The sequence below is a fragment of the Ursus americanus genome, chromosome 11, assembly GCF_024610735.1.
Source record: "Ursus americanus isolate L20-20 chromosome 11, mUrsAme1.1.p, whole genome shotgun sequence".
NCBI classification, from domain to species: Eukaryota; Metazoa; Chordata; class Mammalia; order Carnivora; family Ursidae; genus Ursus; species Ursus americanus.
Window position 1 is genome coordinate 65,455,243 of NC_142137.1, and position 13,721 is coordinate 65,468,963.

The window sequence follows — 13,721 nt, forward strand, 5'->3', positions numbered from 1 at the left end:
AAGTGATACTAAGATTATGTCATCAACATAAAAGTGGATGTGTGTTTTCTCAGTTCCCATGACAGGCGGAGAGGCATCCAAATTATCTGATTTCTGCCTCATTACTTAAGCACATGTTTAACAGCTGAATGGCCTTGTTTTATATCACTTAAATTGGATTTTGAATTGACAAAAAACATATCTTTCTTACTTAGATTTTTGCCATAGTATTTATTATGAATTTGGCTTTGAGAAACACTCATGGCCTGAGATACATGATAAGGTTTTATAGACTGGCCCATAAAAAAATTCCTGTCTTTGTATAAAAAACCAAAGAAACAGCAAGAAACCTTAAGAAAAGTTTTGTATTTTTCTTCCATTACTTTATCAGCAGCCTGAAGGGGAGGATAGCAGTGATCAGTACTAAACTCATTTTGCATAAACTCTAAACCATTTTAGGATTACCTTAAACACAGGGCTACAAATTACATAAATGTCCCACCGAGTGCTAACTCTGTCATCTGTGAGCAATTGAGATGCCCCCTTTTTGAGGACTAATACCTGAAGAGCTAATTTAGCAAAGATTGAGGCCCATTCCTCAGGAGAGTCTCTAAACTCTGTAGGACAGAAAGAAATAAGCCCCTGAGACACTCTTGAAGGGAACAAAGGGCTTTTAATAGGCATTTAGTTTAGTGCATTCCAAATAAGAGGTCAGGAATATGTGTTAACACCAGAAGGACCCTTACAGGGAAGTCCAGTGTCCTTGTCAAAAAGATTTGTGCTCCTGCAATTACAGAACCCATTGCTTGAGTGGCAATGTCCCCAGATCTCCATTTGGTATTGTTTCTGACAAGCAAACCCAAAGACTCCCTCCAAAATCTATTATAACCTGATTTTTGGAAAGGACAAGTTGCTTATGAAAACATTTGAACTTAATAAAGTTTACGTATGACTCATCTGGGTTCCGTTTGTGGTATTATCTCGATAACAGAGTCAGGAGGCATGGTTTACTGGCAGGCCTTCTGCAGGAAAGAGACAGCTAGGCCCAGCCTCTGCCCAGAAAAGGAGGCTTCTAGGCCAGTGGTTCCCAAGCTGGGTCTGAAGACTCACTATATCGAAATCATCCGAGCACCTACCAAAAATGCAGATTCCAATTACCCACTCCAGATCTAGTGAATCCAAATCTTGGGGAGAAGAGTCCCTGGAATCTGTGTTTTAACAAGCATCCAAAGGTGATTCTCCAGAACAGTGGGGTCTGACCTCAAAAGACTGATACATGAACCCTGATTTGCATCTTCATTTCCTCATATCCAGAGATTGTCTGCTTTAGGGTTGTGTTTGGTTAGTCCTGGTGACATGCTGAGGGCCAGATGCAGCGTAAGAGGGGGTGCCGACTCTCAGACCCGGAGGTTTTGAGAGTCCCAGCCCCTTCCCAGTTCCCACTCTCAACCACAGCCACCCTTACTTGAGGCACTATTTCTCATTAAATTCATACACAAATATGCAGACACGCATTTATAAAAGATTATAAAACTACTTACCTGACTCTTTTCTCTGGATGAACCTGGGCTGTGACTTTTCTAGAGATGTTAGCTTGACCCTAAGAGTAAGTGTCTCATTTACCAGAGGAAAACAGGGGCCTAGCCTCTTCTTCTTTCCTCTTCCAATTGCAATGATTATTTTGTTTTTAAGAGACTCTCCATTCCTCCATGGAAGCCTTACAAAAACTACTTACCATATGTGCTTGACATTAGCACCACTCTCAAGCATCAGTTTATGTATTCTGATAAATAAATAGCACCTTCTCTTTTCTCTTTCTCATTGGCCATCCTACAGTCCACAGTTACTGTTACCAAATAGTGGAATCTAGAAGAAAAAATAGGAGACACCTTTGTGAAAAGAAAATGTGCAAGAGGAATGAAAAGAGCTTGACATTTCCTTCTCACTAACCCTTTACATTCTGTCGTAGGACACAGGTGGTTTGACTAAAAAAGAGGTACTAACCTCCAGAAGGATAACACATTCGTCAAGGAAAAGAGAGGCTTTAGGAACCTCTATTCAAAGTAAATATTTTAATCCAGATCTTTTGGGGAAGAAATATAATGCATACCTATCTAAATCTTCCTCCTAGGGGTGCCTGGGTGGCACAGTCGTTAAGTGTCTGCCTTCAGCTCAGGGCATGATCCCAGCATTCTGGGATCGAGCCCCACATCGGGCTCCTCCGCTAGGAGCCTGCTTCTTCCTCTCCCACTCCCCCTGCTTGTGTTCCCTCTCTCGCTGGCTGTCTCTCTGTCAAATAAATAAATAAAATCTTTAAAGAAAAAAAAATAAAAAAATAAATCTTCCTCCTAATTTCATGACGTTAGCAAATTATTAAGTGTCCACTTTATATCACACATATTAAACACCACCTCTGACTCCCAAGGACTCCCAACTAAGGTTGTGTGGTTGTCAAAATCAGAGTCTTCCATAGCTTATGAAGTTCAAAACTAGAACCCACCATGGGTTGCAGCTTATCAGAACATGGACGAGGCTACGAGACACAGAAGGGCTCCTGAGTGTATGGGCGTAAGGGCACAGCACACGGCAAGGGCCAGTCCATCCCTAGGAGGCACCTGTCAGGCCCGGCAGTGCCAACAACCACTGCAGCCCAAGGAATGACATCAGATGCTCATCTTAGGAAATTTTGATGGAAAAGAGGGACTGTGTGGTCAAGTTCATGTGAAAAACACACTCAAACACACCCATATTTGTTTGCTAGGACTGCCGTAACAGAGTACCCCAGACTGGGGGGCTTGAACAACAGAAGTTGCTTTTCTCACAGTTTGAGAGACTAGAAGTCCAAGATCAAGGTGTGAGCAGGTTGGTGTCTTCTGAGGCCTCTCTCCTTGGTTTGTAGGCCATATTCTCCCCATGTCTTCACAAGGTCTTTCCTCTATGCATGTTTGTGTCCTAATCTCTTCTTATAAAGACACCAGTCATTTTGAATTAGAGCCCTCCACATGGCCCTAATTGTGTCTTTAAAGACCCTATCTCCAAGTACAGTCACATTCCGTAGTGGGTTAGGACTTTACCATATGAACGGGGGGTTACGCAGTTCAGCCCATAAAAACCGCTTTTGTGCAGATTCGCAAGCATAGTACACTGTCAAGGATCTGAAAACTCATATAGTAAGGAAAATGCTAACCTTGTTTGAGACGGCACTCCTCCAACGTACCTGCCCTCAAAACATTTTCCACATCACATCTCTTCCTACGCCCCACAGTTCCACAGTGCACATCGCTGGGCAGCTGTCTGAGGACTTGGGCTTACTCAAAGTCCATGCTGACTGCCGAGAATTGTACCCCAACACACCTGGGGTCTGGTCTTAACAGAAACTTTGAGTCTCCACACCACAGACAGCTTGTCCCAGGTAGTGTGGGAAGACCCAGAGAAATGCCAGATATGCTTCGGAGGCATTCCAAATCCAGCTGGGTAGTAAAAGTAGGAGAGGAAATAAGGCAGCTCTAAATAGAATGTAGAATACTGTAAGACATGCCTGAATACCGCGGACATCCTGTAGAAGTCGGCCAGACGAATTCAGTGTGGACCCCCAGTGTCCACAGAACACTGCACAGACCAGATGAGGCTTGCACTGAGCTGGACCGATCAATGGGACATCAACATCAAGGTGGAAGTGCATTCCAGAATCCATGAACTGGAACACAAGGGATGTCATAAAAAAGGGAACAGCAAATTTGTATACTGAGCATTTGAACTTATGGGATCACGGGATAATGGTAACTGTCCCAATAAAATTAGTAAAGACAGAACAGAAGAATCAAGTATCTTCTTGGTTGTGTTTTGATAAACTTGAGGAAAAACAATATATTTGCAGTGAATACTTACTGTTTTGCCCATCAGCATCCATTCACACTTGCCATAAAGCAGTGCCCAGATATGCAGCCGTGCACTGTGGCAGAACGGATTCCCATCTGAAGTGAGGGGCAGAGGTTCTCTCTTCTCCATCAATCGTGTGACGGGCAAAGCAGTAGCATGAGCACTTTGCTGACTCTAGCTAATCTCCTGGCTGTCAGAGGATGAGTCCAATCTCCAGGAAGGCAGAGCAAACAGATGAGAAAATCTAGGGCTTTGGTTATATCACGAGAGTCCCTGGGTCAAACGACACCTAAAGCCATTTATCCTGGATTTTTCAGCTAATTAACTGACAAAATATTCAAATGTTATGTACTGATAAGGTGGGTTAGTGATATAAATTTTGGAAACCAGCTCAAAGAGGTGATAAATGAATCAAGAGAAGCAAAGGTGGTCCAGGTTGAGAAGACTGAGGTTAAAAGGTGACAACTAAGAAAGAGGTTGTATAAATCATCATGTGTGAGGGCAGTCTGAGGCATGGAGAAAGAAAAGAAAAGAAAAGAAAAGAAAAGAAAAGAAAAGAAAAGAAAAGAAAAGAAAAGAAAAGAAAAGAAAAGAAAAGAAAAGAAAAGAAAAGAAAAGGAAAGGAAAGGAAAGAAAAGAAAAGAGAAAAAAAGAAGTGAAATGAAGTGAAGTGAGAAAGGGAGAGAGAGAGAGGCAGAGGGAGGGAGGAAGGGAGGGAGAGAGAGAGGAAGGGAGGGAGGAAGAGAGAGAGAGAAAGAAAGAAAGAAAGAAAGGAAAGGAAACAGAGAGTTAGGTACGTAAGAGGAAAACCAAGAGAATGGAATATTGAAATCCCCAGGGCACAGGTAAAGAGAAGATTCCAGCTTCCTGATCTTTCCTGAGGAAAGGTTCTCCATCAAAATAACAACTACTATTATCTGTTGAGCACTTGCTTTGTAACAGGCAGTGTTGTGTGTACCAGACATTTAATGTCATTCAATCCTCTCAGTGTTACTATGAGATGGGTACGTTCATCGTCATTTCACAGATGAGGACGCTGGAGCACAGAGAGATTAATGAACTTGCCCACAGTCACACTAGTAAATGAAAGAACTAGAGCTGGACCCCAGTACTCTGCCTCTCGAGTTTACTCTCTTACCCAGTATACTCAATACCTCTCAGCCTTTAGCGACTACCTACAACTGATGCTTTCGTGAGGCTAAGAATCCAGGTAGGGATTCATTTAACCAAAACTTTATCTCCTATGTCCAGGCTGACTTGGAGGTCTGAAAGTCTCCCATTTTGTGTAAGCATGGTTCTTTTTTTTTTTTTTTTTTTTTTTTTTTTTTTTGGTGTTCTGTTAAATGTAAATAGATTAAGGGCAGACAGTTTATTCAGCTATTCACATGTTAGCATGAATTAGATTGATAGAAAACTTTCCTAGACCAAGAGAGCAACCTGGGGCCATATCGATTTGTTAAAAGCATGAGGTCCATAAATCAAGTGGCTCAGATGAGAGAGGGTGAAAAACAAACTCTCTTCTTCTGGGTTCTCCTATGAATCACATTTTCCCTCCTCTCTAACTTCCATTACACCTGAACATAAGTTTTAAAGGTTAGTTTTACTGCTCATGAGCCCAGCCCCACAAGATACTTCTAGAAGTACAATCTTGGGTGTTCGTTTTAAATTCGCATCTGTCTCACTTAGGATGAAGGGTTCTAGAAATATCAAAAATGTAAAATTAAAATCTCATTGGATATACTTTCCAAGCAAAACACCAAAGGTGGAAAATATACATGAATATAAACATTTATACGTTTTTCTAATTTTAAAACCCTGAGATTTCAACATAGACCATGAGCCAAGTTTAAAAAAAAAAAAGAAGAAGAAGGAAAGAAAAGAAAAAGAAAAGAGGGAAAAGCAAAGAACCAACTAAGGAAAATGTTCCTACACACCTGAAACCCCATCTCTGCTTAGCTAAGTCCTCTTTCTCCTGCTTCTCTTCACTCATCACCACCTCCAGGAAGTCTCCCTGGATAGCCCGGTCCTCCTCCTTTATAGCAGGTTTTAATTATTTCTTTAATATCCATTTCCCTCCCTGAAGCTTACATGCACAAGGGCAAGGACCGGGACTGTTGTGCTCACCATCAGCACCTACCCCAGTACCTGACTATGGAGCTCACGCTCACGAATTAATAAATGAAAGCAAAGGGCTGCTACTCTAAACGCACGAACATCCTCACAAACCATCAATAGAGAGGCAAACGCTGCAGAAGAGTGGGCCGGGTATGTCTATAAAAATAAATGCAAAATAAAACGACACCATTTTTCACCCATTTTTTTTCTTCCCTTTAAATTAAAAAAAATAAATAAAACACAAGGTCAACTAATGCATCCCTTAGATGTGGAGGATGGTCATTCTCATAGACTGCTACAACCTTCTGCGGGGCACTGTGGCTCTGCATAGCGACATCTTTCAAAGTGCATGTCCTTTAGCCCAGCAATTCTGCTTTTCGAGGTGTGCCATCGGAATCTATACGAATATTTATCTATGAAACAACCCGTTTAGCCTGGTGTATAATAGCAAGGGAAAATCTAAACAAGCGATAATAGAGGATTGGTTAAATTACGCACATTAGCAAAATGAAATGATATGCGGCATTTTTAGTTACCGTTTATTGGGCCCTTGCTACGGGCACTTACTAGGCACTGCGCTCAGTACTTAACATGCCCTGTCTGATTTAATCCTCAGAACACTTTATGCAGTGGGATTATTATGGCCATCTTCCCTGGGAGGGAATTGAGATTTAGAGAGGCGAAGTAATTTGCTCAAGGTTACACAGCTGGTGAGGAGCAGAGCCCGGGACGGTCTCCAAGGCCAGGCTCTGGATCACTAAGCTATCTGCCCCTAAGTTAAAGGTGTCAAGTGTGCATTTAGTGACATGGGAAGGTATTCCCATGTTCTTGTTATATTAACTAAAAAGACAGATTATAAGGTAATTCACAGGACAGTCACCTTTCTGTAAAATACGAGCATATTACAATACATGTATTTTTATGTTTATGTGCCCACATTCATATCTGTGTTTATCTTTGCAAAGGGCTAAAAAAAAATTATATCTGAAGGTCATCGCAGGCTGGTGGGGTCATGGGATAATGAAGTTTTTCTTTCCTTTTTGCTTACCCCAACGTTTTATGGTTTTCTACAATAAAAGTAGGTCACACGTGTAATACTTGAAGTTGTTTTGTTTTTTTTTTAAGTTGAACTCAAAGTAGCCTAGAACTTCAGAGGACCTTACACATCACTCAGTCTAATCTTCTTTACCGGCAAGAAGAGCAAAGCTCAGAGAAATCAAGTGAGCTAATTAAAAACAGAACTGGGAGTGGAACCAGCCTGCGTATCAGCGGCCCATGGCCCTTAGGCCAGCCCTTCCCCAGGGAAGGCACCTGCGTGTGTCCTTTTGCACAGCGAAGAATGACAGAACTTGCTGAACGCTCGTTTTCCAGAGCACCAACCAGTCTGCCCTCCTGCACTACGTCCTGCATTCTGAGTGACGGGTACCTTGATGCCCTGGGAAACAATGTGTGCCACGGGGGATGAAAGCAGAAGGAAAGAGCAACACAGCCTGGATGGCTGATGGCCTCCAAACAACTCAGGGGTAAGTTTTTCTAAACCAGTGGCTCTTCAAAGAGAGGTACGCCAGCACCCCCTGACAACGTTTTCCAAAGATGAGGCCCCCATGGAGCTTCTCAGCAGAAGGAGAGATGGGTTCTGGCTAGAATATTCCAAAACACCTCTCCATGTGATACTAACATACACCCTTCAATGAAGGAACACCAGACATCTTCAAATGTCTGTGTCTTAACTGGGAACAAGACACTGTTGGTTGCATCTTTATTTAAAATTCTTTCTATCTGCAACCCAGTCCACTGGGAGCCTTGTAATAGATCTGCGTTCCCTTTTAGGTCTCCTTTTGAATTTGAAAGAGAAGAACATTATGAAGAACAAAGGAAATGGTGGCACCATCTGCCATATTGCTCAGATAGATCTGGCCAAACCCCTGATCAGGGAACTCAGAACCCAAGGCAGGCTGGTAGTGAATGAGCAAAAGGCTGAAAGGTACCTGAGGGTGCAGAGTGTTGGGGACCAAAGCACTGTCATCGAGGGAGGATGGAATCCATGGTCAAGATGGTTCCACCAGCCCTAGCTGCTGAAACACAAGTCAAGGTGTCATATACAAACCAAGAACCTTTACACTGAAGGAGGCAGGCCCACGGTAGACAGGAAGCCAGGACAAAAACACAGAAAGATGGCCCCATTCAGAAAAGAACAGAAAACTTTTACAACGAAATGGGATGCAAAGCTGAGAAGCAGAAGGAAAGAAACACAAGAGAAATTAAGATGCGCTTGTAAAATTATGAAATGTATCATGCTGTATTATCAGTAATTTTAGCGACTACTCAGAAAAGCTGTTCTTTAAAAAGAAAAATAGAACAGCTTTTTCCTAGTTGAATAATAATAGAATTTTAAACACTGATTGTGTTTCTTGCTTTTTGACATTGTTTATATTTGTTATTTGTATATATTAATACATAAGTAGATTTTAAATAAATCCTACCCAGAAACCATTTTTAGAAATTTTAACTTTTTTGACATTCTTTTTTTTTTAACTAGACTATTTAACTCTATAAAAGCTGGTTAGAGATACATTGCGATTGTAAAGAATATTACAGCTAACAATAAAAATCAAAATAATGAGCATTTCCTTTTAAAGTACATCAGAGTCCCCTCACACAGGAAGTGCTCACGGTTCCTTCCTTTAAAAGGATTTGCTGCCCTTGCCATAAACATACACAAGACAGGGTATTTGTAAGTCCTTACTTACTGTATGATACCCGGGGGCTGCAGCTAGAAATACCCAAATCCACAGGGGTGTAACGCAAAGGATGTCACCTCAAGCCCAGGTGTGGGTCGCAGCTACCTACACCTGCCCAGATTCCAGGCCACGTTGTTGAATGTCCCCTGGTCTACACAACTTCCACAAAACAGCTTGAGCCAATCCCTTGGACAAAAGCCTAAACCCTCCTCCCTCTTCTCTCTCTGTTACAATCTCTGTTGACGTCAAGAATGTTCAAACCCAGCCTTCTCGGCCTTTCTCTGACTCAAGCCTTTGATTGCACAGTGAGGAGCATTCGCCCCAGGGACTGGATTGAGCCAGCAAAATGTTGTGGAAAGAGCACTCAACACAGAGTCAGAAAGCAAAGGTTCAAGACACAGTGAAGTCTGACTTGCATTTGTGATACAAAACTGCTCTGAGCCTATAGACAGGAATCTCTCTCCTGTGCACCGAAATCACACCAACTCTGCATCCTTCCTAAGGCTGGTGGAAAGCAACTGTGTGTTCAAACATCCGGGACGGTGCCTACAAACACAGGTGATGGACAGAGAAAGGAAGGCAGACACCATGTCTGCCCGGTACCAATAACCCCGCTGGTCTGGAGCCTCATCTGCCACAAAGTGCCTCTGTCCCTGCCCAGCCGGGCTCTGAGACCCCTGACAAGGGACTCCAAGAAGACCAGTGTCCTGGCTGTCCACCTGCAGCAGTGATAAGTTACCCTTCTCTGCCGAAGACCCTGTGAGCTGACCCCAGGCAGGGGACACGGAGTTTTCTCCATCGACGATCTGCCAGTTAGCAGGGCTCCCGGTTTATGGATTTTCATTCATTGTAATCTTTGCTTTCTGCAGCTGGGATTGGTTTAGTCCAAAAAAAGGGGGGGGGCTCTGCAATAATGGCATTAAACAAATAGCGCCGGGCCTGGTATTTTTAGATACGTTAAAATTCTCTTTAAGCACGATGTGAGGGCCTGAAAACTCAGGCTGTTGCCTATGTCTGAGCGAATACTGATAAGAGCTTTATCCAATTTATAAGGCCAGAGAAGGAAATAATCATGTGTGATGGAATTGGACAAATAATCCAGCTCCAAACAATTATGAAATATAATGCAATTACAGAATCCCGTGCCAGGGTTCTGGGAGTACCAGATTCTTCTCTTTCGTGAAGCAACGATAATGGAGAATTTTAATGCTCACGGCCTCATGAGTAACCAAAACCTGTAGGCAACTAAAACTCAAGACAAAACCAGTATATACACGTGTGTGTGTGTGTGTGTGTGGCAGGCACGCCCTTTCTTTCACATGGTTGTGAGCCGATTTCACGTTGCCCCACAGACACGCCCCACTCTCCCCATCAAGCTGGCAAAAGCATCTTAACTCATGACTGCCAAAAAAAAAAAAAAAAAAAAAAAAAACCAATTCTGTGGATCAGGGGAAAGTCATGTTCAACTGATGTTTCCTTGGAGAAATAGGGACGAAGTCTCATTATAGAATCCACCCAGCAGAAACGGATACAATTTCCCAATGGCTTTTCTCCCCTTCTGAGTTCCCTCTCTCCCACCGCTAATTTCCCCTCCCTCTCCCCAGTCCTCTTCCACTTGGACTCAGAGCAGGTTGGCTCTCCTCAACTGCAGGAGTCAGGTAACTACGAACAAGGTTCTTTCCTCCTGTGATGTCTGCTTATGGGGAGAGGCCCTAGCAGCAGAGGTTCCAGGGCTGAGGACCGCATAAGGCTGAATCCTTCGTGTCATTTCACTGGGTTGTGGCGTGGACTGTGGTTTGGGTATGCTTAAGGAAGGACTGGAGGGGGTTGAGAAAAATGGGAGGGAAATGGGGGAAGGGACTGAGGGGAAGAATAGCCCCCTCGAGGCTGGGGTGAAGAACACACCTCCCCTACCTCTTCACTACCTTGATCCTCGTATAAGTTTTGAGAAAGCCCAGTGAGCCAGGTTGAAAAGATGAGGGTTGTGGGTACAGACTGAATGAAGCCCATCCAGTCTCCATCATGTGACATTTCTCCCGGTGTCTCCCATCTATAACTCAGGAAGACCCACGTATGCATCTGTCACGATTTCCAACTCCTCTTCCAAATAGTGCTGCCCTTCCCTCTGGAGTCCCTGGATCCCTAGGGTCAGGTGGCTTTCTAGGTCCCTAGGAGAGAGCAAGACGGTGGAGGGAACTGACCAACAGCCCCGGATCTAAGTGTTGGCTCTTCACCATTCTTGCCTGAGCTTCCTCTGAACAAGCCCACCTGACACCTGACGGGCAGACACACCCAGAGCTCTACCCCGGTGCTCTAACTTCCCACACGATGACCCTGACACCAGCTCAGAACAAGCTCTGATCAGACAGGCATGCTCACCACCCCCTCCATGGCACCCCTCTCAGGGCTGGACACACACATCCTTCTTCACACAGCTGCCAGGGGGACCTTTCTGAAACTAAAACTCCTCCCTCCCTCCCTCTCTCTCCCTCCCTCTGGCATGTACACACGTGCAACCCCCCCCCCCCACTTCTGTGTTATTACCTTCAAAATAGAACTTCCCTTTCTTTTAGGGACAAGTTCAAGTCTTCAAATGGCTTGCAAAACTCAAGATCTGGCCTTTGTCTTTAACACTCTCTCCACAGCCCAGCCCCTCGTTGCTTCTCTAGGTTCCTTGAGCACCGAACCCAATGCCTGTGCGTGCGGCTGTCTCCTCCTCTGCTGCTGCTTCTTCTCCCTCCTCTCCCGCCTCCTTCTCTTTCCCCCCTTCTCCTCTTCCTCCACTCTTCACAGAGCCAGCTTCTCACCTTCCTTCAGGCAGCACTTCAATACGGTCTCCCCAGAGAGACCTTTCTGACAATCCTACGGAAATCGGGTTTCCTACACACAGACCTACCCAAGGCATAATTCTCTGGCGCGGCACCCCATGGCTCTCAGCGGTGTGGCACTTACTGAAATTTGCAATCGCTAATCTCTTTGTTCTCTGTTTTGGACCGTCCATCTAAGAAGCTTACTGTTCGCCCCAAGATGGCAGAGACCACAATTCATTCATCCAGCATCAGCACTCCACCTACAGTGGGATCCTGAAATCATGAGGGTACACATGATCGTAACTCAGATTTCTCTGCTTTCTTTCAGACAGACCAAAAAGAGAAGAATTATCATTCCTGTATGTGAGGAACAGTGAGAGGCCAGCCGGAGTTTGGGGATTTGTACTGGGAAGGCCTGGAAGCAAGGGGCGGGTAGATATAATAGGCCGGCAGAGCTGCTCTTGAAAGCTCATAAGGGTGGGCTTGATCTGGCCGCACCCTTTGAGAGGAGCCATGGTGAGCACAACTGTACCCACAGGTTTTTCTAGTCTTGACACCAGACACACGGAATAGAAGAGACTCCAAGCTCACACTGGTGAATAGCAAGACAGAGTAATGTCTTCAAACGTCATATCCTAAAAAACGCCAAAGTTGTGGTAGTTGTTGCTGTCATGGGGTCGGACTGGTGCCTCAGGGAACTGCTTTCACCTCAGTACAAAAGCAAGCGTGTTACTACCTCGGACTACCTAATAATGACATCGATTACTTTCAGACGTAGTAAAGTCTCTGGTATTGGACATAAGTCAGGGACAGAAAAAAATGTTGGGGAGATAATTTCCACCTTCTACAGTCCCTGTCCTTCCAAGATTCAAAGGGCCACGGAGAGCCATCACAAGTTTTGAGACAAGGTGATGTGACCAAGTGTTGTACTGGAAAGATCTATGAAAAGTTTTGAAAACAGAAAAGTTTTCAGTACTGAAGGAAAGAATGAGTGGTACCTTGAGATATCATAAGGCCAGGAGGGAGAATTATTTCTCCAAATGAAATCTGATTTGACAAAAACAGTCCAAGAAAATAGTGCTTTCAAGATTCGTAACAGCTATCAAAGTCTCCAAGATAAGAACTTTTTTCATAACTAACATCTTTAATAAGTAGATAAAGGCTTCGGCATCAGAGACTTTGGAATATATTTCAGTAAGAATGACCCCTCACCTTCCCGTTCCGTGTGGGATACTCAATTACAGTGGTGTTCAAGATCAAAAACTTGTGGGATGTCTGATCTGTTTACATATATTCCAACCAGCAGCTGAAGAGCTTTCCTCACTGTAAGTAATTAAAGTAAGGCTCTCTTATAGCCTCGAGTTCTAAAGGGGTCTTCAGCTACCTGGGCCACATGTAACGCTCTCAGTACAAAGCCCTTATTTAAAAATTTCAAAGATGCCAGCCTTCTCTTTGGTCCCTCATCACCTGATCCTTCTTCAGCTGTTCGGGTCATGGAGGAAAAGGCCATCTTTCCACGAACTCCGTAATGGCCAGTCCTCCAGGTGCTCACTCGTGGGCAATGAGCACTGCATCTGCTTTATCGACTCTCCCTTCTTTCTCCTCTCTTCTTTTGCTACATGACTAAGAGAAGGGTCTCTGCAGCCAAGATGCATCTGTGAAACCCTGGGTGATGATTCAAACATTTGCCAAATGATCCAACTGCCGGAACTAAATGGGCTTCGCTCAGGGGTGGTGGCGGTGACAATTTCAGCTTGCTCTAGATCCACAGGCGCGGAGCCACGTCACCTGGCGCCTCCCCCGCGCATGGTGGATCAGGCACCTGTTGCCAACTGACTTAATTCTCTTTTACCATTTAATGAAAAAGCAACAAAGATGTTTTTCACCACTTGCTATTAGAGAGTCTGCTTTGCCTTCCCCCTTGGAAGGCAAAAGGGGGGTGGGGAAAGGTGGTGACAGATGCCTCGAAGAGTGGCTTCCTTTGGTCTGGCTGTGACCAAGTCAATCAAACCTATAGTAAACGGTCAATTCAAGTCTAGGACGCCAACCAGGGCCATCACTAATAAAAAACACAACCTCACTGGCTGAACCCTGAAACATGTATTTCAACCCTTTGCAAGGATCAAAAAGAGAGGATGAACGACAAAAGGAAAGCCCCAGCCTTTTGCATTTTCTTTTTGTGTTTCGGTCAGCAGAA

The 13,721-nt window shown here is 44.2% G+C and overlaps 1 long non-coding RNA gene across 3 annotated transcripts in view; it reads right to left on the minus strand.

The window, feature by feature from the left end:
* Positions 1 to 1,518: 1,518 nt before the first annotated feature.
* Positions 1,519 to 13,721, minus strand: part of LOC123797398 (uncharacterized) — a 61,125-nt gene continuing 48,922 nt past the window's right edge. Inside the window, exons 8-9 of one of the 3 annotated variants that reach the window (XR_015726157.1) lie at positions 1,715 to 1,845; positions 1,520 to 1,579 (exon numbers count right to left, since the gene is read on the minus strand). This is a non-coding gene — a long non-coding RNA (uncharacterized LOC123797398). Of the gene's footprint in view, positions 1,846 to 3,521; positions 3,677 to 13,721 lie in introns of those variants that run through there. The other 2 variants (XR_015726156.1, XR_015726158.1) reach the window with 2 other exon arrangements.